At 43.8% G+C, this 27,071-nt stretch overlaps 1 protein-coding gene across 33 annotated transcripts in view; it reads left to right on the forward strand.

The window, feature by feature from the left end:
- Positions 1 to 471: 471 nt before the first annotated feature.
- Positions 472 to 27,071, forward strand: part of SVIL (supervillin) — a 143,576-nt gene continuing 116,976 nt past the window's right edge. For 27 of the 33 annotated variants that reach the window (XM_083579130.1, XM_083579087.1, XM_083579095.1 and 24 more), the window contains exon 1: positions 494 to 1,495. The gene's annotated coding sequence lies outside the window, so the exon portion shown is untranslated. Of the gene's footprint in view, positions 1,496 to 27,071 lie in introns of all 33 variants that reach the window. The other 6 variants (XM_083579082.1, XM_083579088.1, XM_083579090.1 and 3 more) reach the window with 2 other exon arrangements.

Here is a 27,071-nt window from a genome sequence, read left to right on the forward strand (position 1 = left end):
GTCTCCCTGGGGAACGAAGTTCCACATCATGAGTAGGCAAACTAAGGCCCCGGGGCTGGATCTGGCCCAACTGTCTTCTAAATCCAGCCTGTGGACAGTTCAGGAATCAGTGTGTTTTTACATGAGTAGAATGTGTGCTTTTATTTAAAATGCATCTCTGGGTTATTTGTGGGGCACAGGAATTCGTTCTTTTTTCTTTTCTTTCCAAAATATAGTCCGCCCCCCCAAAGGTAAAGGGACAGTGGACCGGCCCCCTGCTGAAAAAGTTTGCTGACCCCCTGTTCCACATCCATCTGGCTACCACGGAGAAGGCCCTGTTGCCAATCCAAGAATAGCCGTCTGAGAGCAGGGCCTCCAGTGCCATCTTGAAGCCTCCTGCTGGGTTTGTGTGGGTGGTACAGGACGTCCTGAAGACAAGCTGGTCCCATACTGAGCTTTTAAAGGTCAGTACCAGCAATGTTCAGCTGAGCCTGGAAACAAACTGCTACAACCAACTGGACTGATGTGAAAGGAGTGTCACAAGCATGTCCTGCTTCACTCCTGATAGCACCCAAGCAGCTGCATTCTGAACCAAAATAAAAGAAGACAGAAATCGTGGTTTGCATGGAATCCTCGCTGGCCTTTCTGAGCTGAACATCAACGAGGTTTCTGCAGGAAAGCTTCCTCTCCCCAGGCCCTGAGGCGTCAGGAACTGGGGCTCTCCCTAAATGACGAAAGGCAAACCGCTGCAGAGTTCTGAAGCCAGCATGGAAATTAAATCGAAACCAAACAATGCCCAGCCCTGGCAATTGCACGCATGGTGCCTGAGGGAAAGGCACTCCGTGTATGCTCTAACGCGCTCTCGTCACTGTTTAGAACCAAAACTCGGCCAAGGGGCTGAGCTCTGCCTAAGCCGAATAATGAGCCTGGCCACACCTGGGAGCTTCCCCTTTACGCCTCCGCCGGGCGCGGGGGGAGCCGCGCAGCTCGCCCCCCCCCCGCCGCGAGGGAGATATTTGGCCTCGGCGCTCGCCCCCCACACCCCGACTTGTGTCGCCGGCGGCGCGGAGGGCGGCTCCCCCACCCACAGCCCTCCCCTTCCGTCCCAGCCAGGAGCCATTCCAGCGCGCGCCTTCCCGTGCAGGCGCCCTCAGACAGACGTGGGGTTTGCTCTCGCTGGCGGCCGCCGAAGCAGCAGCAGCAGCAGCAGCAGCAGCAGCAGCAGCAGCAACCTCCCCCTCGAGCCAAGCCAGGCCCGGCCGGCAGCAGCGGCGGCGGCGGCTCTCGCACGAGCCGAACTTTCTTATTGGGCGCCCGCGCGCCCTCCCCGCCCCCCGCCAGCTGCTCGCTCTCCTCGCCCGCTTAGCGGCAGCAGCAGCAGCAGCAGAAGGCGGCGAACTTTCTCTCCTTTGTTGGGAACTTCTGCGCTCTTGCCTTCCCCTCGGCCAGGCGCTCCCGGGAGCTGAGGAGAGGCAGGTGGCGGGCGCCTCGGCGGCGGCGCCCCGCGAGCCCCGAGGTAAGAAAGGCGGGCTGCGAGCGACCCCCGACGCGCGTTTGGCTGCCGCCGGCGACGCCAGGAGCGAAACGGGGACTCTGTGGCGGCAGGAGAGACAAACGGCGGGGGGGGGGGGGCAGGTTGGGGACGAGCCCTTCTGAGGGGACAAGGAGGAGCGAGGGAGGGTTGGGTTGGGGGAAAGAGGAGCGAAAGGTCACGACTCTTGGCCTTTCCCTTCTCTTCGCAACAACACAGCCAACCAGCCGGCAGGCGCTCTCGGCGGGGACGGGAAGCGGCTCGCCTCAGAAGCTGCTCGGCTACAAACGTCCATTGAGAAGGCAGCGCCGAAGCAGGGCCGGGGGTGGGGGCGGCGGAGGAGGAGGCTTCAGGCTGTGCCTCGTTGTGTAACCTCGCCAGCTGCCGCCGAGAGCCCTCGGGCTGGGGGAGACCCTGGGCTGGAGGCGAAGCCGCTCTCTCCCAAGCAGCCGGCTCGGCTTCCCAGGCGGCGGGAGCCCTGCGAGAGAAACAGCTCTAGAGTAAACGTGGCTTCCTAAGGCGCTAGCCCTCATGAAGCAGCTGCGTAATTGCTTTCGCAGCGGGCTCCCCCCGCCCCCGTAAACCCGAGTAACAGCAGCGCCTCCTTATAGCTGACAGCTGGGTGTGCAAACAAAGTCTTTCTTCTGGACGCCGAGTTGCTTCGAGGAGCGTCTCTTTCAGGGAAACTCCCGACGCCCACTTCTGTTCTGGATAGGAGGAGAGCTTCAGAGCTTTTCGCTGCAAGTGAGCAGAGTCCTTCCGCTACCTGGCGAGTGTGGCTCAGAAAGGCATTGAAAGGATCTGCTCATATTTCCACTTGGAGCTTCGCGAGAGTTACAAAGGCTTCTCTTGCTTCCGCGAATCTCTAAGCTGAGTAAGTCTCCCTTTCTGGAAGGGGATCTGCAGAGCAGGTCCAGGGTCACCTCCTGCATGACTCTGTTGAATTGTTCAATTACTTTCCGGCTGTCTTTGAATGTCTTGTCTTAGTTCAGGACTAATTGCTTCTCTCAAGACCTTCTGCAGGCCGTAGCAGCTGTGAAAGGAGTTGTGGCCGATTGTGAAAGGGGGGTGGGTTCTGGATCTGAAATGTTTCTTTTCTGAAGCCAATTTGTCACAGTGCTTGTCAAAGTTACTGTTTTCTAGAGTTCGCCTCTAGCTGGCGATTTTTTTTTACTTTCATGCAGAGAATTGAGCAGTAGAGGGAGGGGGAACTTGGGAAGACTACTTCAATTGATGGAACTAGTTTTTTTGTGGTAAACAATCCTTTGCTTAGTTTTGCATTAGTTTTCCTTCACCATTGGCAGGGCAAAGGACAGGGAGTTCTGCTCATTTAGGCTGCAATCCCTGATCGACTTACCTGGGAATCAGCCCTATTGAGGTCAGTGAGACTTGCTTCGGAACATGCGTAGGCTTGCACTGTCTCCTGGATTTCAGTCTTGCTTCAAGCCAACTTTCCTGATTGATGTCTTCACCCCCTAACCACAAAGTTCATCCCTCGGTTTGGTATTTTTCTCCCTCCGCTTCTATAATGGTTAAAGGGCACTCAAATATGGCGAGGCATCTCCTATTGGAACATGAGCTTCACTCTAATTGGCTAATTTATATGCATTTAGAATGAACCAAGCAGTAAAGCTTTTTTTGGACTGCATCCTTTAAGGCTGCCGGTACTGGGATTGCATAGCTGAAACCAGGGAGGGAAGGAAAAAAACCAGCCCTCTCTGCAGATTATAAAAAATAACTTTGGAAGAAGGCTAGGTTGAAATTCTTCATGATCTGCTAGCCTTGTGTGGCTGGAGATGGGTATTTTAAAATAGCGGGATTTGAAAATACTCAGGTAGCTCTTGGGAAGAGGGCAGACCATGAAAAACTCTTGATTCTCATTTTGCATAATTTGTCAACTGGGCTCCACATGATTATTGTGCAGAATGTTGGGGTTCTCAATAAAATTCATGCCAAATGCCTTATAATATAAAGCATATGTTCCCACAGGGGCCTTCCCTGGTGCTTGTAGGGTCCACTCCACTGTCCTTCCCTCACTGAAATTAGGTTTGAAATAAGCATTTCTCTTGTAGCCAGTAGAACAGGTTTTGGTGTGTGTTCAGCTACAGAGGGTGTGCGGTGCCCATGACAGAGTCTGTGGTTTGTAGTTGTGCCCACAGGCCCCCCAAAACATTGGCAGCCCCCACTTTATGTGAAGCGGGGGGGGAATCTGATACTCTCCAGAAGTTGCTGTATTTCAGCAGTAGTCGTCTCTGACTATCACCCATGCTGGCTGGAGCTGATGGGAGTTGTAGTCCAATGTCCTTTGCAAGGCCACAGATTTCCCATCCCTGTTTTACTTTTTATTTTTATTTAATTTCTATACCGCCCTTCATCTGAGGGTCACAGGGTGGTTTACAAGACAAAACCACAAAAACTCATAACAGTTCGAAATGCCGTAGATTAATTAGGCAAAGTCCCAGGAAAAGAAGAATGTTGTTGCCTGGCACATAAAGATGCAATGAGGGTGCCAGGAGAGCCTCCATGGGAATAGAATTCCACAAGTGGGGAGCCACCACAGAAAAAGTGTATTCTTGCGTTGCCACTCTCCAGACCTCTCGTGGAGGAGGCGCATGAAATGGCTTCAGATGATGGTCACAGGGTCCGGTTGGTTCATATGGGGAGAGGCAGTCCTTGAGGTATTGTGTACCCAAGCCATTTAAGGCTTTATAGGTCAAAACCAGCACTTTGAATTGGGTCCGGAAACTAATTGGCAGCGAGGGTTGGTATTATATGCTCAAACCGTCTTGCCCTGGTGAGCAACTTGGTTGCTGAATTCTACACCAGTCAAAGGATGATGAAAACTTTCCCAGTGTTGCTCCTACTGACCTGGAGTTCATTCCCTTGACCAAAACTTTATTTTAAATGTTTATTTTTCAACCTGCTTTCCTAATAATCAAGGTGGCTCATACTAACAAAACTGCAAACAAATAACTGAAAACACAATACAACTCTGAAATACAGCAATCAAATAAAACAGCATAAGCCATAACAACAGAACAGCAGTATTGACAACCAAATGTTTTATTCTGGAATATAATTCATATTCCTCTGGAAGATGAAAGAGATGTATCTCTTCACCTCATCCCATGATCTCTTCGTGCCATCCATCATGTAGGTTCGTGTTTATGGGAATTGGAGCCCAGTAACATCTGGAAGGTCTGTCACTTCACTCCGGAAGAAAATGAAATAACTTTTGATAAAAGAGAAGGCTCACTTCTTTGGAATCTTTTCATCACTACTGGTGTTTGTAGGGAGGTGACCGATATGTACAACTTGACTTGCAGCAGGTTCTTCAAGAGATCCAAGGCCCAGAGACCCTGCTTGCCCACTTGTTTGTTTTGTTGATATGTGACCTGCCTAAACCTGAACAGCTCAGAGCAGGAAATTACATAAAATGTGTACAGATTTCATTGAAAGCCCCCCCCCCAAGTTCTGCAGGCAAACCCTTACTCCCCAAAGCAAAGCCATCTGTATGTATTCTGTTTACATTTCATGCCTTGCTTTTCCAAAGTGGCTACAGCATCCAATTCCAAACAAAATTCAATAATAACAAAACTATCAACATATATAAAAACAGCAGCTAGTTGAACAAACACTAGGAGTTCATCATAACCTCACTAGGCTCTTATGGGTGAAAAATGCAAAGACAGTCAATACGTTTTAAACAATAATTGTTTATTATACATTGCAGAAGAGAATAAAACTATTATTATTAATTAAATTTCATCTGATCGGATCACCGGGCAGTTTAATAATACAGTGGTACCTTGGGTTACAGACGCTTCAGGTTACAGACTCCGCTATCCCAGAAATAGTACCTCAGGTTAAGAACTTTGCTTCAGGATGAGAACATCGCTCAGTGGCGGCGTGGTGGCAGTGGGAGGCCCCATTAGCTAAAGTGCTGCTTCAGGTTAAGAACAGTTTCAGGTTAAGAACGGACCTTCAGAACGAATTAAGTTCTTAACCCGAGGTACCACTGTAACCACTTCACCAGGTCAAAGACCTGTCTAAACAATGTTTTCACCTGCTGCTGAAAGGCCAGCAGGAAGAAGGCAAGATGGGCTTCCCTTGGCAGAGACTTCCAGAACCTGAGTGCAGCCACTAAGACAACCATTTGTTGCATCCCTGCCAGGGTCTGCTCTTTGCAGGATGCAGACGACACCTCTTATCTTATAATGCTTACTCTATATCAGGGCTGGGGAATGTTTTCTGGGTAGCATTCCCTTGGGCCTAATTTGGGGCACTGCATGCTGGTGGGGTCAGAGCTCTTTCCTCCTTCCTTCCTGCCCAGCTGGGTACCAAGGGAAGGACAAAAGAGTTCTTCCCTAAGGTCTGAGCTCATTGCATGCCCCAGTTGTTTGAATCTGGCACATGGATGGTACAATCAGGAATAAACCCTTGCGAGATCTTGGCGACTTCAGTGGGGACCTGTCAGAGGTTGGGTTGCAGTTGCAGCTTTCCCCTCACCTTGCTTTCAGTGGTATAAGAGCAACTGCAGTTTGGCTCCCTGTCATTTCTCTGGTCATCACTGAGAGCCCATGGCTTTATGGGAAACAGTTCACCTTACAGCTCCTTCCCATGCCGGCACCTCCTTCCTGGAAACTGGAGGGAAGGCTGTGATTGCGAGAAACCTACAGTGTGGTCTCAGGTTACAACTTTTATGAAAATTGGTTGCACTGATTAATCAATTAAGGCTTGCAGTGCTAGCAAACATTTCCTAAAAGTAAAACACTTGGCTAGATAGGCACATTTGTGTGCTCCTCTTCAAGTTGTTATGTAACTTGACATTTTGTTAATGTTGATTACTGTTTTGATAGTAACAAGGGTATAATCAGTTGCCTGAAAGCAGGATGATGGAAAATGAAATTCAGGAACACAGGAGCCTTTCTAAATACCTTTTGTACTCATTGCTACAACTTGTGAAATTGATTTGCATCTTGTGCAAATTTCAGTTGTTTCATATTTCGTCTCTGGAGGCTGTGTGGACACTTCCTGATTACTTCATTTTGCACATTGGTGCTAGAATTTAGCTGTGGATGGAGCTGAAATGGGCGTTGGGTTACTGTTCTCTCCCTTGTTAACATCCTGTTTGTTTTTAATTCCTCAGTTCTCTTTGCAATAGGAAGTTAGAACTTTTACAATTCTGTAGTGCTAAGTTTAGACCCAGGTGAAGATTGAATTGTTCAAAATCATTTACAGCTCAAACCAATGAATATCTAGTTAGAAGTAAGTCACACTGACTTCAGTGGGACTTACTCCAAAGTAAGTGTACATAGGATTGCAGACTTTTAGAAACTGAGCATCAAGCTGTGACCCTCCAGATGTTGTTGGACTTAGGCTCTCATCATCCTTGACCCATGCTGGCTGTAGCTGATGAAGGTTAGAGTTCAACAACATCTGGAGTGTCACAGGCTTTTTGTTCCTAACTTAACAAGCAACATCTTTCCATGCAAATGCAGGTGTCGTTATTTTTCTTAAACTGTTCCTTTTTTCTCTATCCCCACCCTAGTTTTCCTCCCGCTTTAAAATATTCATAATTTCTTTACCCTGGAGTTATTACAACTTGCTTGTGCTGAAGCTTTCCTTAATGTACTAGGAGTCTATATATGGAAATATACTTTTAATTACATTTGTTTAATTACAGTTGGTAAATCATGCCTCCAGGACTTAAAATACAACTTTTTCTGAGCTGGCACCTGAGAGGTAATCTCAGATGCGACATGTTCAGAGGCAGTACAATGTTGAGGATTAAAGGTTGGAGACAAATAAGGGAAGGCCATTGGTTTCACGTTGTGCTTCTGGGCTTCTAGAAACTGACAAGCCAATGTTGGAAACAGGATACTAAGTTAGATAGCTGCAATGGTACGATCCGGTGAAGCAATTCAAAAGGGATGCAGAAACGATTTCATCTTTCAAGCGATCTGTAAGATGACGCTTTACTTTTTCTTTATTTTTAAAAAGTGGCCTTAAAGGAGGGCTGTGTCTGCTGCATCAGACCAAGGGCACATTTTGTCTAGTTTTCTGTTTGCATGGTGGCCAACCAGAATCCTATGGGAGGCCCACAAGCAGGACTTGACTGCAATACAGTGGTACCTCGGGTTAAGTACTTAATTCGTTCCAGAGGTCCATTCTTAACCTGAAACTGTTCTTAACCTGAAGCACCACTTTAGCTAATGGGGCCTCCTGCTGGCGCCGCACCACCGCAGCACGATTTCTGTTCTCATCCTGAAGCAAAGCTCTTAACCTGAAGCACTATTTCTGGGTCAGCGGAGTCTGTAACCTGAAGTGTATGTAACCTGAGGTACCACTGTAATTCTCTCCCACTTGCATTCTGGTGGCAACGTGTATCCGTCATGACTAGAAGCCACATATGAATTTGTCTCATCCCATTGTTACAGCCACCCATCACTACACCTTGGGGTGACAAATTCCATAGTTTAACTATGTACTGTGAAAAGAAGTATTTCCTGAATCTCTTACTGCCCAACTCCTTGAACCCAGTATTATAAGAAAGGGGAGAAAAACTTCTCTTTATCCATGCTATGCATAATCTTGTAAACCTATATCATGTACCTTCTTACTCACCTTCCCCCCTAAAAACTAAAGAGCCCAGACATAAGATTTTCACATGGCTGCTTATTATCATTTCTAGAGGTGTGGCAACCAGTATTTCAGGGGCTTCGTAGTGCTTAATGTAGCTTTTGTGATGCAAATCCTCTTCCTTCTGAACCATGTGAGTGTCTGCTCCTGGAGTAATATCATTAGAGGGAAAGGTGCCCCCCTTCTAGATCATGCCATTATTATTATTATTATTATTATTATTATTATTATTATTATTATCATCATCATCATCATCATCATCATCATCATTATGTTGCTGGAATAAGCAGCACAAAACACTCTGCTGAAATCTTTTGTGTAGAAGGTGGTGTTACTCCAGCAGGGTTGCAACTCAAACTGAACACGTTTTTCCAAACGAAAAGGTGGCCTTCGTCCTAATCTCCCTGGATATTTCTGCTCCCTCTTATCGCAATTATTGTGCAACAGATGTTTTGCTGGAAGCTGTTTTTAAACCTTCCAAATCTTAATAAGAAAACATTATCGTTCACATGTGATGTGGATTGAGAGGGGTCTGTCTGATTGTTTTTATATTATTTAGCAGGAAAGCGCATTTCATAAGAATTTAATTTTTAAAAGTATGTACACGCTGTTCTTTTTTGTTTGTTTTAAAAGTGGCAGCAGTTATCTCTTTCTCCCCGAGCCTTTAAGGCACAAAGGCAACATTGTAAATTGTTTGGCTTTTGGTGTGCTGGGATAGGATAAGTTCTTAGATATTGTGGATTGTTCCTCTGCATTTCTTAAGAGTGCCATATCAGCTATAGCACCTCTGTGTGGATTTAAGCTGAAATGTAGTACAGTATATTAGTGCAGTAAAATCATATCTGCTTCTAAATTAGAAAAGGCCTTGATAAGAGGGGAATGGAATGAAAGTTGTGGCCTCATCCTTAGGGAGGGAAGAAGGACTACAAAGATGCTGTACAATTAATTGCACCAAGGAAAGGTGAATTAATTTTAATTGTTGGCCAGAAACTACAAGGAATCAAGTGAAACATAGACATTTCAAATTCAAATATAAATGTTGATGAGTGTCATTTTTTTATTTGTATCTGGATCACATTTGTGATGCCTTGGTTGACCCCACAAATCATTATTGCCCAACTGTGGGGTTTATCTTATTAACCAACCGCTATTTTGATCTTAATGCCATTTTTCAGTAACCCTCCTTACATGTTACAACTAGGGAGGTGCACTGACAGCAAGATTTGGTTTTGAGCCTGATTTGGTACTTTAGATTTGTTGCTGATTTGGTGCTGAACTGATTTGGTGGGTGTCTAATTTCGCTTTGGGTCAAAGCTGAATCCTAATTGGTAAGAATAAGCTTTTTGCATTCCCCTTTCATAATTATAGTGGGGTTTTTTTGTTTTTTTTTAACTTTCTTTCTTTCTTTCTTTCCATAATTAGATTAAATTTTAAGATGTAGCAGCCCCTTCTGAGGAGATGAATCCTGAAAAACTTCAGAAGGGTAGCTTTAATTGTTTTTCAAAAGGGTAGCATTTAGAGTTGGGGGACAGTTAAAAATGATTCATTTAATCTCTATTGTTTCATGGGCAAATGGTATAAGAATGGCATACATTGTAAAAGTAAGACTAAGTAAGAAAGCTGCCAAATTGCAGACAAATGGATCTAGGGGGTTTTGTACTGATCATTCTTAAACTGATATTTGAGGGTGGGAATGAAAAAGGCCTTCACTTCTCTCCTTGTGGTTTTCTGGCAAAAAAGAAAAGAAAGAAAAAAGAAAAATACCTTGCAGAGTTGCCCCTTGGGAATTTATCTTCACATTTTCAGAAGGATGGATGCCTGAACTATGGAGTTATGCTGTATGAAAAAACAGCTTCGGTGTTCCTACTCAGTTGACACAGTAAAAGACACCAGACTTACAGAAACTAGGTGCAAAGCTCATTTGGCAGGAGTGGATATGTGGACATGTGACAGAGATGCAGGAGAGCTTGAATGCCTAGTATTTTCCAAGCGAGCACTGCTAACAGAACTAGCAAAGAGCACAGACCAGATCAGGGTGATGCATTAGTTCAAAAATCTCTCCCCCAAAGCACGAAGATTTGAGACCCCTGGTAAAATCAACCCCACTGGTTAGAAACTAGATTTGTCAGTCACCTCCTTTCCCCACCAACCTAATGTTTTCCTAATGTGGCAAGCATGGGGATTATTATTTTTTCAATTTTTGCAGACACCAGCATTTTTTATTTTTATTTTTGAAAAAGCAAACCTCAAACTGTTTTGGAAGTCCCTGCTTCAGCTGGGGGCACTTCAGAGATGTCCTGCTTTGGCTTGGACAAGCCTTAAATCTATTGGAGATGGCCTTCTTCAGTTCAGGATTCATCTATAGTACCCGTAGTTTACAAAGGGAAGGGCTGCAGCTCAGTAGTTCAGTGGCAGAGCCTTGCATACAGGTGGTCCTTGGTTCAATCCCCACCATCTCCATGTAGGCCTGGGGATTCTCCTTGTCTAGAAACCTGGAGAGCAGCTGCCAGTCAGTGTTGGTGGACCCATTGTGCAATTTGGTATAAAACAGCTCCCTATGTTCTTATGCAACACACGCTGACCATTTCCAAGGCTTCCCTGGTCCCGATACCTTGCACTGTTTATTTGATTGATTGCATCTTATCCCACCTTCCTTCGGCAGCTCATGGGCTAAGAGGTAGAATTTGAAGAGTTGAACTTGGGTTTGTCTGTCTCAAGTCATCGTGGTTATTGGTATATAGCTGACAGTTTCAACTGGACATGCCAGTCTTTTCATTTGGAACCTTAAAACAATGCAAAGCATGCCTTTCACACACACACCCTAAGCTCTGCCACCTCTCAGATACTTCTAGTTATTCTAGGTAAATAAAAATTCAGACGCTGGTATTCAGGAAGATGGAATTCATAAGGAATTCAGATGCTTTAGATGAAGTCAACTTAGTTTTGCAAGCCCCACTTGTATCCACTTGTGCTTAGGTCTGAAATAAAGGGCAGCTGCAGTCTATGCGCCAGGCTTGTGTTTGGCTGCTTCCAGCTCCTGCTTCATGGTGTGTGTGCCTGCAAGCGTGTAGCATTATTCTGGATTACATTGCAGCGTGCTCAAAAGTGCCTTGCATTTCCCAGCTGTTTCACAATTTTTCTCTGCCTGGCCCTGCCAGCTGCTTTTGCCCAGGCGAGTGTAGATAATATGTTGGATCTTCTGATTTTCTGTGTTTACTAGTTCTGGTGGCCAGGCTTTTGTGTATGTATATACATATGTATATGTACAGTGATGCGGGTGGTGCTGTGGTCTAAACCGCAGAGCCTCTTGGACTTGCCAATCAGAAGGTTGGTGGTTTGAATCCCCGCAACAGGGTGAGCTCCTGTTGCTCTATCCCAGCCCCTGCCAACCTAGCAGTTTGAAAGCATGCCAGTGCAAGTAAATAAATAGGTATCACTGAGGCGGGAAGGTAAACAGCATTTCTGTGTGCTTTGACTTCTGTCACAGTGTTCTGCTGTGCCAGAAGCAGTTTAGTCATGCTGGCCACAATACCTGGAAAGCTGTCTGTGGACAAACACTGGCTCCATCAGCCTGAAGCAAGATGAGCGCTACACTGCATAGTTGCTTTTGACTGGACTTAGTCGTCCAGGGGTCCTTTACCATTACCTATATATGTATATATGTACAATATATGTACATATGTCCTGCTGGCCAGCCCTTTGAATATGTGCATTCAAAGTGGAGGGCATTTGACATGTCAATTCAGTGGTCATAAACGATAAAATATTAATAGTGATTAATTTGCTCCAACGCTTCATGAGGGGTTTTTTTTTAACTGCACAATATAAAAGAAAAGTAATGCCCTATTTAGATGAAAATATTGAGTGCAGAAAGGGTTGAATTAAGTATATAGAACTATTTAGAAACTGACCAGCTGCTACTACTAGTACTTTTGGATGTATGTGTTTCATATGGTTGTGTTAGTGAAGCAACATGATAACTTCTTGGCACAGTAGCTCTTGCAGACTCATTAGCAGGAAGTTGCCAAACACCAGGAAAGAGACATCGAGCAGAACCTACTAATCTCTCTCTCTCTCTCAGACTGCAGCTGGTGTATGGAGGGAAGAGTAGCAATGGTTCCTATAGCAATTTGTGCTGACTGCTGAGATCAAGATGGCAACCATAGCACTGTCAAGTGACAAACCCATTGACCATTTCCTTGACCCTGGTAGATTCCTGTCAGTTTTAGCTTGACCCGCCCAGCAGAAATTCAATCCTGTGTCTGGAACTGGGTGACAATCTGGCTGGAAATATTATCCTTTCCTTATATGGTTAGTCTCAAATTGCTGGGGAAAGGCTCAGCATCAGGTTGTAAGACCTTACCTACGGAACAGCTCTGTATAACCCAAAAGCTTGCTACCCTTGCCCCCCAATAATGTTGGTCCAATGAAAGGGTCCAACTCACTCCTAACTTTATCTGTTTCTGACATTTAATGTTTGAACCTCCTGGTGTTTTCTAAAAGAATAGGTTGAACTAATAGTTACAGAATATCTTCTATAATGTTGCTCACCACAATTAAATTGTAGCAGTAAAAAACTGAGGGGGCATGGATAGGTTTTGTTTCTTTTTCTATTTTCCCTTTCTTTTTTAACCATTAACCTCATTCTCAAAAACAGCGGATGTTAAGTGGTCATCTAAATACTTTGGAAGTAAAAAATTCACGGCAATATTGGTGAGCTTTGAAACCTGCAGTGTCAAGCTGTTCTTGATGGTTTGTTGGGGAAAGGTGTGACTGAAGAAACAAAAGAAGAGGCAAACCCTCAAAACAATCCTGAAATATAAATTTTTATCCGTTGTACTAGTCCTTGTGAAACAATCACTTGTCCAAAATGTTTTGGTTGATGACTGCCTTCTGCAGCAGCAACAAGATGACGGCTATTCTACCAAACAACATCTCTTTGCAAACCATGTCCAGGCTTCACTTTCAACCTCTAGCTAAGAGATGAACCATGGGCAGCATGAACTATGGTTAACATCTTTGCAGATATAACTTTAAACCATGGTTAAAGGTGACTTCCAATTTTATAAAAAATGGTTGGCAGGAAGTGACTGGTGTACCTTCATTTGGCCCCTGGATATTTGCAACTACCCACTCCAAACTGAAACAAAATTAAAGGGTATTGGTCACTTTCCTACCTGCCTCTTAAAGATAAAGGGTGCTAACTTGAATAAAATATTGTGGGGGCCCAGGTAAGCCCTGCCCCGCATAATCAATCAAATGGTGCATGCACACCATTTGAATGGCAATGCCCATCAACTGGGGGAGGGGGGTAAATATTTTATTGTGGGGGCCTAAGCCCCCACGGCCCCAGGAGTTGGCTCATATGCTAAAGATGATCGTGCATGTGGACTCGAAGTAACGATAGATATAGAAAGAAAATATCCCAGCTGTTGCCTCAGAACATCCAGTTGTCTTCAGTTTGCTGCAGTTTGTGGTTTTGTGTGTGCTTTGTGTGATATAAAAACCTTGCCCTAATATCTGATTCAGTGGTGTGTGTTTTTATATTAAATTCACCCTTGCTCCAATGGTGTTCATATTTCCTGGAAAAGAACGATTTGTCATTCCTTGTTAATGGAGGGGAGAAACAATAAGAGTGCTATGTTAAAGGGGGGGATTCAAGGGTGATAGCAGGTGGAGCAGACATTTGTGTGTGCACAAGCTTGAAAACATGGTTGTTTTAAGGGTGTGAGAGTGAAAAGCGCCAGCCGCTTTCGTATTATCTGTCTTTGGATGCCTTGTTTTTTGTGTGACTGATGTAGACCCTGAACGTGGCTCTCATATTTGGCATGTGTGGGCAACACTCAAAGATGTTTCAGTGACAGTTCATGACACCTTCCGTCAGATGGTACAACAGCACCATAGCTACAAGGAACAAATATGTCAACAAACCTCCTTCCAACTGTGTCCTGAACATTACAAACACATCTTAAGGAATAACTGAGCATTCCTTTTTACTAGCAGAGGTAGATGCTTCATCGTCGTCCTTGGAGAGAAGGGATTGCATTTACTTAATGAATGATGAATGCCACTTCTGCCCCTGCTCATCCGCTTTGCATGCAGAAGGTCCCACAATCAATCCCCAGGGCCTCCAGTTTAAGAGGGTTCCAGGTGGACTTGGAGGAGGCCTTTGCCTGAGACTTTGGAGACCTGCTGCCAGTCAGAGTAGACAGTACTGAGCAAAATGGACCAGTGTTCTGATATGACTGGAGATAAAGCGGCTTCATGTGTTTGCACAAAATAATGCATATGAACTTGCCTCCAGCAGCAATCTCCTTTCTGAGGATTCCCCCCCCCCTTTCCCACTTCAACTTCACCTTTATGCATCTACCACTTCATCTTGCTGCCGTGTCTATTCTTTCTTGTAACGTAAAAGTGTGCTTTGTTAATTCTGTGCTTTGAGCTGTTTACAACAGCTTTCTTCACCCTTTTCTGGTGCTTGCCTTTTCTTGTTCTTGACCTGTCTTTACTAGTGTATTTACCTGCGTCTTAAGTGAGTCTATCTTTCTGCACTTCTTTGCCTTTTTAGAACTAACTCAAATGAACACAGGGTGACCTGCAGTTTTTCACAAAGCCTTCCTTAAAGGGGGTTTAATGTTTCTGATTTCGCAACCCCTTTGGCCTCAGAAGTTGAGGTCAAATATCTGCTATGTAGATTAAGCAATGGCTGTGAAAAGAGGGTGAGTGTATCTGATCTTGTTGCTTGATTATGGCTGTTGTTGTTGTTAGAAAAAACATAGTCATATGTAACACTTTCCATCCCTGTTATTAATATTTCCCTGTTTGCTTATACTTGTTTGGAGACTATGCTAAGAAATAAGTTGCTGCCATTTTATAGACTGTAGAAAGATCCCATTGCCACCGGTCCTTATTGCCATGTTACTGCAGTCTTAATATACTGTAGTTAGGTGTATGAAAACATCTAAGTGACCATCAGATGTTGTTGGGAGTCCAGCTGCCATCAGCCCTAGCCAGCATGGCCAATAGTCAGAGATGATAGAAAGTAGCCCAACAACACCTGGATGTACACAAGTTATTTATCTTGGTTTACACTAACTGGGAACAGCTCTGTGGGATTTCAAACTGGAGTCTTTCTCTGCCACACCAGGAGGTACCAGGGATTGAACTCAGGATGCAAACCATGTTATCTTACTACTGAGCTATGGCCTGATCAATAATGACATAAGAAAACACTGTGTAAAGGATAGTGACAGTGTCTGCCCAAAGTGACCTTGTGGTAAATTAAGGTCTTGGGAAACCACCCTTTCAACCTGTGATGTCACCAGTTGCAGTTAGAGATTTTGTTGGCAGGTATTTGAAAACATGTTTGCAGTTTTTCAGTTTTTATTCTCGTTTGTTCTCTCTCCAACCCCAGTTCCCAAATTTTCTTTGACCGAAGACCTGCTGTTAGTCAAACATCCCATCCTACCAAGCATGTGTGTGGGTCCCAGCCACACAATTTATCAATACAATACATGTACCAATCAGAGCAAAACAAAACATTAAGTACTAACAAATTAGTTCAGAGGTATCAAGTGTTGAGTTACACCCATGAACTGAGCTTGCGATGTGCTTCAACAAGCAAAAATAACTTCTCTGGACTTGCTGCTGTATTCAACATTTTTGTTGCCACTAGGTATTGATTGTGCTTTGAATGGTAACTGTTTAGACCTGGAAGAAGTCGCTGCAGGTTACATGATGTATGCAAAAAAATAAATAAAAAAAAAATCCCTATTATAAGGTTCAAGTGGTGAAGTGCAACCTGATTCAGAGAGAATCTGGGTTTGTCAAGTTGAAGGAACTAATAATGGTCGTTAGGCAGCAGTTGTGCCACGTCTAGCCTTGAATTTTGGACACTGCAGCCCTAAGGTATATTGCATTATATGAGAGCTCAGTTCACTGAGCTGGCAAGCAAAGTAGGCCAGGAGCACATGTCTGGCTCTGTAGTATAGCCATGGGGAACCTCTGGTCTGCACATCTATTTACCACTGCCACTGGCCCAAGAGGTTGATGTCAAGATGTGGCTGGGCTGAACTGTAGTTTGTGGGTACCTTTGACTGGGGTCATTTACCTTTTACCTTAGTGCAGGACGTGGGTGACGCTGTGGTCTAAACTACTAAGCCTCTTGGACTTGCTTATCAGAAGGTTCGAATCAGCACAATGAGGTGAGCTCCCGTTGCTCTGCCCCAGCTCCTGCCAACCTAGCAGTTCAAAAGCTCACCAAATAGATAAATCGGTACTTCTGTGGCAGGAAGGTAAACAGTGTTTCCGTGCACTCAATGTCTTCCGTCACAGTGTTCTGTTGCGCCAGAACTGGTTTAGTCATGCTGGCCACATGACCTGGAAAGCTGTCTGCGGACAAACATCGGCTCCCTCTGCCTGAAAGTGAGATGAGCGCCACAACCCCATAGTTACCTTTGACTGGACTTAACTGCCCAGGGGTCATTTACCTTTTACCTTAGTGCTAATAAAGCTCCATAAAATAGACAAATGTAGTTTGAATGAGATGTTCATTTTGTTACAATTTTTATATAAGAACAACCATTTATGGCAGACTATTTTGCATCCAATTTCAAACCTCACCTTTTGGGTGTGCAGTATATTGATCAAAAAGCCACAGTTCCAGAATGCAACAGGTAATGCAGTATAAAAAGAATATTAGAAACCAAGACAGAAGTGGTAGCATTATAACCAGCAAAACTAATGCAATAAACCCCACATCAGAATGCACCTCAAGAATTTGGTTCACTTCTAGCAGGCCAGGCATATTGTTTTTATGGAAATCACATAATTCTTAATATGGAAAATGTGTCCTACTGTTCAGTATGTGTTAAATTGGGACTAAAGCTCATGAAATCTAAGCTGCCTGGCTTCTAAAATTATCTTGCATAATATTGGACTTTACTTAGCCTGAGGATTTAGTGTTGAGAGCCAGACTGCATGTTGTAGTAGCTTGACCATTGGTTTGCAGGGGTGACTTCTGCACAAACTCTTCTGCATTGTCTAGCAGTACTCACTACATCAGCTTTCCCCAACTTTGTTCTTGGAGTCCAACTCCCATCATTTCCAGCCAGCTTGTCCACTGGTCAGGGATGAAGGAATGTGTGATTTAAGGACCCAAGGGGGAGAAGGCTGCATGGAATGAACTGGAGCAACTCCTAGATTCTGATGCCAGTTTCAAGGCAGGGAAGCCTAATCATACTGTCTTCACAATGCAGTCGTTAAAGCTAGATGGTCTAGAACTCACTGCAGCATGTTTATTCCTGTTGTGAGTAGAGCCCTCATGCAGATGTTGTATCAGTTTAGTTTAACATGCCAAAGTGTTTGCCAGAAAATGCTGTCTTTTAAAGTATTGCCTATGGTGTAATATTTTGATGGAAATTCCAGAAGAAGCTGCCCCTCCCTGTGAAATCAAGGTGGTGCAGCCCTTTCTTAAGGAGACTCATTTATAAACATTCCTACTGGAGCTAGTGTATATATCTACCACCCAAGGCCATTGTCCATGTTTACAGGACATTTAAGGCAGGTATGGGGAACCTTTGAACTACAACTCCCATCATTGCTGGGGCTGGTGGGAGTCGTTGTTCAGCAACATCTGGAAGACCAGAGCTGGTTGCCTTGGGAGGCTTATGATGGGGGCTTTAGGGGCAACCCACCAGCCATTCCTCATGAATCCCCTTTGACCAACCCCCTCTGTCAAAGGACAGAGCTCTCTATTCCACATGACCTGCCCTGATCCTTGTAAGCCATTTTCCACCCCTCTGGTGCAGTGGAAGATGCTGTGGCATTACCAGTGTTAAAGTAAAATTCAGCTGCCAGCTTCTGTACCTGGTATGGAGAGGAACACCATCTTACCTTTCTTCTCAGACAGCAGAGTGTCTTATGATGGCCCTGTCTTGCATTGGAACAATTTCTGCACTTCAGAAGCTAGTTCATTCTCTCAACAGTTTTTCATTGCTGAAAACACACAATATTATTATTCTCAATATCCTTTCTTAGTTGCAATCACATTGCAGCAAACCCTTTGAATAAGTTTCTCAATCTTGTTCCCTCACTTCCGGCCCCCTCTTCTCCTTGTTATATTATGCGCAACTCTGAAAGGCTTTGAAGGCTGATAATTTCTGGCCCCTGTCTGTTCATAATTATTCCTTCTTCTGACTTGTGAAAGAAACCTCAGCGCAAAGCTTCTTTGGGGAAAGAGGTTGGTCTACTTGATACATTTTGAAAAACACCTAACACTTAGAAACAGTTTTCAGATCCTTCTTAACTGGTTAAGCTTGAAATGATGCAGTCTAGAGCTGAAGGAACACATGCAAGGTTTAGGTTCAGCAGTAATGAAGATTTAAGCGGTTGGATAAAGTTCAGGAGAAAGATTTCCCACAATACAAAAGGAAACTGACTCTCTACAGAGAATGTTTGACAGCTGATTAAACAAATTTAAGAAAACCCACCCAGGTTCTTTCTTTTCTTTTTCTTAAAAATAAAAATAAAAATCCCCCCTCTGGTCTTCCAGTCATGGTAATTATTGGCAAGATGTTAACTTTTAAGAGCAAAGACTCAATTAGTTTTCAAGTTAGATAGATATATGACCCAAGGTTTTGGTAGGAAAATTCTTAGTCCTCTCCTTTTCCCTTCCACTTAATTATGTCTATGGTGTCTTTCAGCTGTGTTCTTTTGGGGCCGGGACAAATTTGATTACTGGTTTTTGCAATCGTTTTAACATGGCATGCTTTCTAGGAACAGGGTGCTGGTGGCATTGCAGTAATAAATTAGCATTTCTGAGCTAACGCGTGTCCTTGCTATAAATAAATACCTTCAGCATGCAAAATGTGCTCGTGTGTTTAGTCCAGTGGTTCCCAAGCTTTCCCCCTCTATGACCACTTGAAAATTGCTGAGGGTTTCGGCTGATCACTTCATTTTTCTGGCTGTTGTAGCCATTATAATTACAGACTCCGCTAACCCAGAAATAGTACCTCAGGTTAAGAACTTTGCTTCAGGATGAGAACAGAAATCGCGCGGCAACAGTGGGAGGCCCCATTAGCTAAAGTGGTACCTAAGGTTGTTAAGAACAGTTTCAGGTTAAGAACTGACCTCCAGAACGAATTAAGTTCTTAACCCGAGGTACCACTGTATGAATGCTTAATGCGATGGATGTGCCATCTCCCACCTTCAGTCACAGACCCATTGTGGACCACCTGAATGAAGCTATCAGATTCCTGGAGGCCCATGGACTGTAGCTGGGGAACGCCTTCCGTCTATTGCAGCCTTCGTCAATATGGTGTCCTCCAGATGTTTTGGTTTATAGCTCGCTTCAGTCCCAGCCAGCACAGTTGTTCAAAACATTTGAAGAACACCACTGGCTGTGACTGATAGGAGTCGTAGTCTAAAACATCTGTTGGGTACCTCTAATAGTGGCAAATGCATTACAAAATTCACTTATGTACATGACCTTGAGCAAATGGATGAAACAGGAGAAGAACCTGTGGAACCTTCGCATTTTACAAAACAGGAGGAATAAAGATTTAGGAAAAGGGTATCCTAACAGGGAAGTCTTTTGTTAATGTTTTTGAGAAGTGTAAAGGCTTTTGAATATATTTTTTCCACCCCCACCAATATTTCCTTTCCCCCTTTTAACATACGCAGTGGTCTTAATTTTAGCTAGAATGAAAGAACCTGATATAACCTTCCAGAGATATCACCTTTCCAATGGGGCAAAGACTAAGGCATCTCCTATTTCCTCTGCTTATTCATCCTCTTGGAACCAGAGTTGCCCTCTGCAGAATCTTCCGGCCATTTGTTCCAGGCCTTCAACAGTACTGCTTCTCTTCTGCTCCCTGCCCCCCACCTTCACTTTTATATCTTCTTGACTCTAAACATTCTGGTATATATTTCATCTTGCTGAAGGCACAGGCATACTGGTCCTGGATTTGTGGTTGCCTCTGCTTAAAACACAGGGTAAACAAAACCAGTGTCAACTGAAATGTTGAGGTCAGAATAATCTTATTCCTAGGTTTATGACCATGTCTTGTTCAATGCCCATAGCTTTTCGGAGTTCGTATATAACAATGAGCTATGGTTAGTTATACAGCAGAAGCAGATTCACCAAAAGGGAAGGGGGAAGTGTGTGAACTCAAGGCTTTGGTGGGCAAATTCTTGTGCAGGTTTATTCATGTAATACTAAACCATAGTCTTAGTCTTGTGTCCGAGCCAGCCCAGTGTACTGAAATAACAGGCTGAAGGTTTGAAATAAGTTCTTTTGAAAACTGCACCAAACTTCTCCAAGACACATTTTAGTCAGCCATTTTGATTTCTTTTCCTTTTTGGGGGGAGAGGGGCAGGGATATCACTTTAGAGGAAATCCTCACAACTTGTTTTTGCATAACTGGGCCCTCATTTGGTCCAGGTTACTAGGATGTTTCAACCAGTTTTTGTATGCCATTGCTCATTAATCCCATATTAAGACGATTTACGTGGTGTGCCAGACTACAATGATTCCTTGTGATAAAAAATGGAGAATTATTTTGCTGGTTCCAAATCCTCCCAAAGTCCATTTGCAGGGCAGCTGTATGACTAAACATTGCTGTCTCTGGAACTGACATGTATGCATGCTCTTGATACCGTATGCTGAAAACCAATACTTTTAATCCAGTGTACTTCAGTCTTGCCAGAAACTTTGTGGTCAGCTGACAGGCTGTTTGTAATATCAAAGAACTGAAATGCTCTCTTTCCAGCATGTTAGCTATCTTTCCCAACCTAATGAGTATGTTCTGTGCTAAGTGAAGCAGTGTTTTGCCCCAAATCCTTCTCAGCCACATTTTGCTGTTTATAATTTCCAGAATGTCTATTATATCTGTACCAACTTAGATGGCCTTGCACAGGGGGCTCTTTGTAGATATCGCATGAGTAAGTGAACTCCCCCCCCCGCCACCTTTTAATGTATAGAGATGTGATACACAGTAATCTTACAGCAGCTTTTAATGTACCCATCGCCTGTGGCTTTTGGTATGTGTGGTTTCTGCTAACCAGACAAAATGTGTGCAGAATTGTAGCTGAATCTCATCTCTGTCAGTGGCAGAATTTTCTTTATAGTACACCCTTGAAGAGAGGCTGTACTGTAGGCATTGCAAAATGCATGCAGAAATTATGTGTAAGATGTTGCCCTTAATGCCTGCTTCTTGGGCAAATGGTTAACATGCCCCCCCCTTTTTTTGTATGCAGCCACAGTAGGAATATATTTTTAAATGCACAGCACTGTTTGTCAGCATGTGCCATCAAATTTTGCAGGAAGGCTTTCCAGTGGAGAGCAGAAGTTGTAAGGAAAGTTTTCCAAGAGCATCAATGCAACTATGTGAATTTTCATCCTATATGCTTTCTGGTTATGTGGTTTGAGTTAATTCCTACCTTGCAAACTGTATTGATGTGAAGGATGATTTTGTTGTGTGTTTGAACGTAGGCCAAAAGAGCCAGAAAAAATGTGTTTTTAAAAAGAGTTGCTCCTGTCTTCAGCATCTAAACTTAAATCACCTTGACTTGCCTCTTTAGCCTGAAGTTCAACCTCCATTAGATACTTGGCATGAGTTTGTTTGGACACTTGCCTGGAGCTAGCATAGCTCTGAACATGCATCTCTTGTGCATATAATCGCTAGCATAAGAGAAGTGGTATTATGCTTGTAAACACACACACACTCTGGATGGTAAAGGACACAAGGGAAAGAGGCACTTCGCCTTTGTTCTGCTCTCTGTGTAGTAGAGAGAAATGTCTACTGGTTCATATGTAATGTGAAGCAATGGATTAGTAAATAATGGTTTGTTCAGCTCTGCTCAACAGCTTAATCAGGGTTTGTTTACTGTCAATAAAACATGTTATGAAGCCATGGTTTGTTGTTGGCTAATGAACCTTGGTTTGTTCTAACCTATGGCTCAGTACTGTGCTTGAACTTGGAAGCTTTCATTAATCTTCTTTTTTTTTTTAACCATTCCACTGTCACCAAGCTACAAAGGCATGAAGCAAGATTAGCTGGAAAGGGAAAGAAAGCTTTGGAGAGACAAGACATAATTTGTGTGATTGTCCGTTGAACAAATTATGGTTAACTACACATGCATACATAATCCCCCCTCTCTCCCCCAGTTGCCTCACAGGGGGGTTTGGAAGGCACCACAGTGCCTGTGGGTGTCTGGTTGGCTACCACCCCCCTGAAAAGTGTTATCATTTATATCCATTGTAACTCTAAAATCCAGTAATGCTTTCTACGGTATGCTTTAGCCCAGAGTTCCAAATGCATAGTAAACAAGCTTTTACTCCTATAGCAGTTATGTTTTGAGTTAACTGATGCTGCCTGAGGGTTATAATAGTGCATTTTCTGGGATAACTGCCATTCACGCTATCATCACAGCTCACTGTCAGCTTCTTTAAAATGTTCTTTTGTGCAGGTCAGCTGAGTTACGGAATTACAAGATCGCAAATGAAATTGGATAAATTGCATCTAGGTGTAGCTGATTTTCTGAGCTGCTCTAACAAGTTGATTGTAGTGTAATTTAAGTACACCGTGACATCCTTTCAGCAGAGGAATATGAAATCTGTACACAAAGACTCCTATTTGCATACCTAAAGGACTGCAATTTACTGAACCTTGAATGTTGGGTTTCAGTGATATTCCTTTCCCTGACACTCCTCTGTTGGCTTTTGTGTGCACAAACGAACCTTTGCAGGAAAAGCTGGTAGGTCTATATCTAACCAGGGCTATCAGAAATTGTTGCTTTTGGGTTGACGTTTAAACTCTTGTGACCATCCTCTACATGGCGGACAACAAAGGAAGTGGGAGCAAGTAAATAATGTGCAATTATTTCAGTTCACGTGTTACATGCAATTACTTAATTGAGATTGCTAGAGGAGAGTTGCCACACTCCCCCCCCCGCCACCATGTAATTTACCCTGCCCCATGTCCTAATCCTCTCAATATAAGGAATAATTCTGATGTAATTTAATACCCTTTGCAGTATTTGTGTGTAAAAGCAAAAATCTCTTGCTTCCTCCTCTGATGCCCTGGAGCTTGGCTGCAAGACAGAGACACCTTGGCACTTCATTTTGACAGTTCCGTTTTAAAAGGCAGTGTTTTCCTTGAGGCCTTTGCATTTAGCACAGATGTAGCAAGCTATAATTGTGCCCTGGAGTTCAGCTTTGTAAAAAATATTTGGTGTGTGTGTGTGTGTGCGTGCGCGCAGTTCTTAAAGCTGAATGCGTGGTTGAGGAGGATTAAGCCTCCGGCAAACAAGACAGCACATGCACAAAGAACTTGGACTGCTAATGGTCATAAATCAGAATTGTACACATCTGGAAGTTAGACTGATGTTCATAAAAGAAAATCTGGTTCTGATTGTTACAGTAATACAGACTTGGGGAATAAATATGGAAACAAAAATGGAAAAAAACTTTTCAGCTCTTGCTGTGTTCAGGCAATTGAGGCATTGGCTGCTGCGTACAATGAGTTCTAATGTCTTTCAGAAGCTCTCATCTTGTTGGAAGGGGAGGGCAAAGGCTTAGACTACCATTGCCCATTCCATGATGGGACTCCTAGGACTCCAGCTTTGCTCCCAACTGAGCTTATCGGGTAGGCAAGCTTTCAGAACAGACATTTGATCTTTTGTTGCCTTACGACTGTAATATTGCCTAACTGTTAAACAGTAATCCTTGCAGATGTGCCTCTTACAGGTATACAAAGCTGTGCAACAACCTTGGTGAAGCTAAGCAGATCTGTGCCTGGTCGGTGCCCTAAATGGGAACCCTATGCACACTGTGTTGAATTCCATCAGGGAAGAAAGGTGGGATATGAAAGTAGTAAATGCCATCTACCATATATGTCCTGTCACTTGAGGTACAGTGGTACCGTGGGTTAAGTACTTAATTCTTTCCGGAGGTCCGTTCTTAACCTGAAACTGTTCTTAACCTGAAGCACCACTTTAGCTAATGGGACCTCCTGCTGCTGCTGCACCACCGGAGCACGATTTCTGTTCTCATCCTGAAGCAAAGTTCTTAACCTGAGGTAATATTTCTGGGTTAGCGGAGTCTGTAACCTGAAGCGCATGTAACCTGAAGTGTATGTAACTCAAGGTACCACTGTATTAGTAGCTTTTGAAAGATTTGACTACCTCTGTGTAAATATTGAAAGAGAGAGAGAGATCCACATTTCCTTTCGGGCAACATTCTGGAGCCCACATGGCAGCACTGGGCAAGGCCAGAGGCAAAAGCAGGCAAAGCAATGAATGCAAATTTTACTCCTGTGCAGTAGGCTAGTTTCTATATGCACACCCACAACCATTACACTCTTCCATCAAGACAAGCAAGAAGCACTGTCCGGCCATTCGTGGTGCAAAGCAGGATCAATGAGTAGCCGTTCAATGGTACACTCCTAACACCCAACACCCAAGTGCTGAGTCAGACTCCCTGCTGCTTCAAACTGATCTCTGATTCAGCCAGAACTAGGATGAAATTGACACTACTTTCTCTTTCTGTCTGCGGTCATGGAGAGAACTGTGAGAGTTCATTATGAAAGGAAGTAATCAAATACATTGCACTTATCTGGTGCATCCATGGGTATGAAGTTCTGATTCATGCACTGTGTAGATTCCTACTATCTCTTCATGATCAACAGCTACAGGCAAAGGAGCTGAGCTGCTCCAAAATCCCTTTCTAACAGCCTACATGCCATTTCTTCTTCTTTTCCATGGATACAAATTGCTTTTGGTTGGCCCGTCAATTCACCAGAATTTAGAGAGTTAAAAAAATCTTAATAGCTCAGACGCACCCTTGGAAGGAAGGGTTATCATGTTCCTCTGCTGTGAATGACAGATTGCTTGGTTCAGGAAGAGGGAAAATTCAATGTCATGTGTAGGAAATAGCCTGCTGTTACAGGAGAATGAGCAGCCCCTAATTTGCCAGGTGTGTTGCAAGCATGCATTAAAATCTTAAGAGGTGAAAAGGGAAGATAACTGATTTTTATTATTTATTTTTGCAAACTGAATCCTCTCCCTTTGTGTTTAAATGTCTGGTTGCCATTTTTATTTTATAGGTGCTATTCAGTTGCCTTTGAAACAACAGAAAATCACTTTCAGTTGACTCTGGTTTGGTTTCCTATCTTTGCATAGCTGGTGATTTGCATGAACCTTTTCAGCTAAGCATTTGTTACAGCGTACTGTACCATGCAGCTGCAGGACTTGTCTAACTGGTTATCGACAGAACTTGTGCTATAATGCTCTGCTGGCAGAGTTCTTTTGTTTTCATAGAATCTTAGAGTTGGAAGGGACCGAAGGGTCATCTAGTCCAACCCCCTGCAAATGCAGGAATCTGAATGTTGTTGTTTATCCCTAGGGGAAACTCTGCTCACTGATGCCCCACCATCACTCCCCCATGGTAACCCCCTAGAACTTTCCCTTCCCACCCAATGTAACTACAAAGTCCCCTTATTTTCACCTCCACTCCCCATGGTAACCTATGTCTTCTTCCTCTCACACATTTCGCCAAATTGAGAAGCTACACCATCCTATTCTGCAGCTACCATTTCCACCTTCACCCCCATCTCCATGTCTTCTTCAAGGAGCCCAGTGTAATAAAGTAAAACAGTTATAATAATAACATCCCACACAGAGAGAGCTTCTCTTCCTTGGACCTGTCTTTAAACCTTCCTCAACCATTTACCACAGTATGACTCCACTCCAGAACTTTCCTCCCTCTCTAATTCCTCCCAGTGCCTCCTCTAGTTCCTCTGCAGCATTGCAATTATTCCCTTTACCACCAGGAACTTCCACTTGTGCCCTCTCCAGTTCTTCCTCTTCTCCAAACCTCCCTCTCTCTCATTGTGCAGGATATTACAAGCCATGAAGCACAGTTCTGCACATGTTTATTCAGAAGTGAAGCCCCCGATTCACAATTATGCAGAAAGCCTCATTCCATTTTTGTCACAATGCAGCAACAAAAAATATATTTATATCACCGCAATGTTGTTCCTGAATGTTTCTGATTAACTTGCACGTATACAGATTTCTGCATCTGGGTCTAAACAAATGCTCCCAAGTTCTTGCTGCCGCATATTCACAATTATCTACTGGAGACGAGTGTATGTTTTGATGGCCAACAATTTCTACATCATTTGAGTTTATAAAAATACATGGTCTAGGCCTGCTCTTCCTGCAGAAAGTGCTCTACCTGTCTGAAGACCTCAGCAGACTTGCAGGTATTGTCTGGGCTCCTATTCTTGCCATCAGCTTTCCCCAGCTTGGTACCCTCCAGGTGTTTCGACTTCAAGTCCCGTAAGCCCCAGCTAGCATGAGGGGAATGGATGAGGGGAATGGTAGTTCAAAGCATTTGGATGGCACCAGGTTGAGGAAGGCTGGTTTAGAGAATTGCACAAACTTCTGTATAATTATGTAGAAAAGGATGAATAAAATAGTAAATTGTGGATCAATTAAAAAAAAAAAACACGGGGAGGGGAGATAGATTGCAAAGTTTGCAGGAGCATTTCCTGCAAGTCATTCTCTTTTGACATCTGATTTGGTCAGCTTAGGTTTCCCCGGTTATATTTCAGACTTCTCTTTGAAGCATTGCTACTATTAGCGTGTTCAAGATGTACCCAGATGGATATGTTTAAAGAGATCCATATGGTTGGCAAATAGCTGCTTTGCAAGTAGGGCTCTCTGTTGTTGATCAGAAATATGCAATGGGCATGTGGCACTTTGCTTAAGAAGCCTGCACTTGTCTGGCTTGTCATCTTTAATGGATGCAGCTAATAGCACAGCCAACCAGTAGCATCTACAAAGGCTTCTAAAGGAACTGGCTTATGGACTGGACCAGCATGGTTCAAGGAAGGCATTCATTGAATTTTGTAGA

Source organism: Podarcis filfolensis (genome assembly GCF_964270895.1).
Source record: "Podarcis filfolensis genome assembly, chromosome: 12".
NCBI classification, from domain to species: domain Eukaryota; kingdom Metazoa; phylum Chordata; class Lepidosauria; order Squamata; family Lacertidae; genus Podarcis; species Podarcis filfolensis.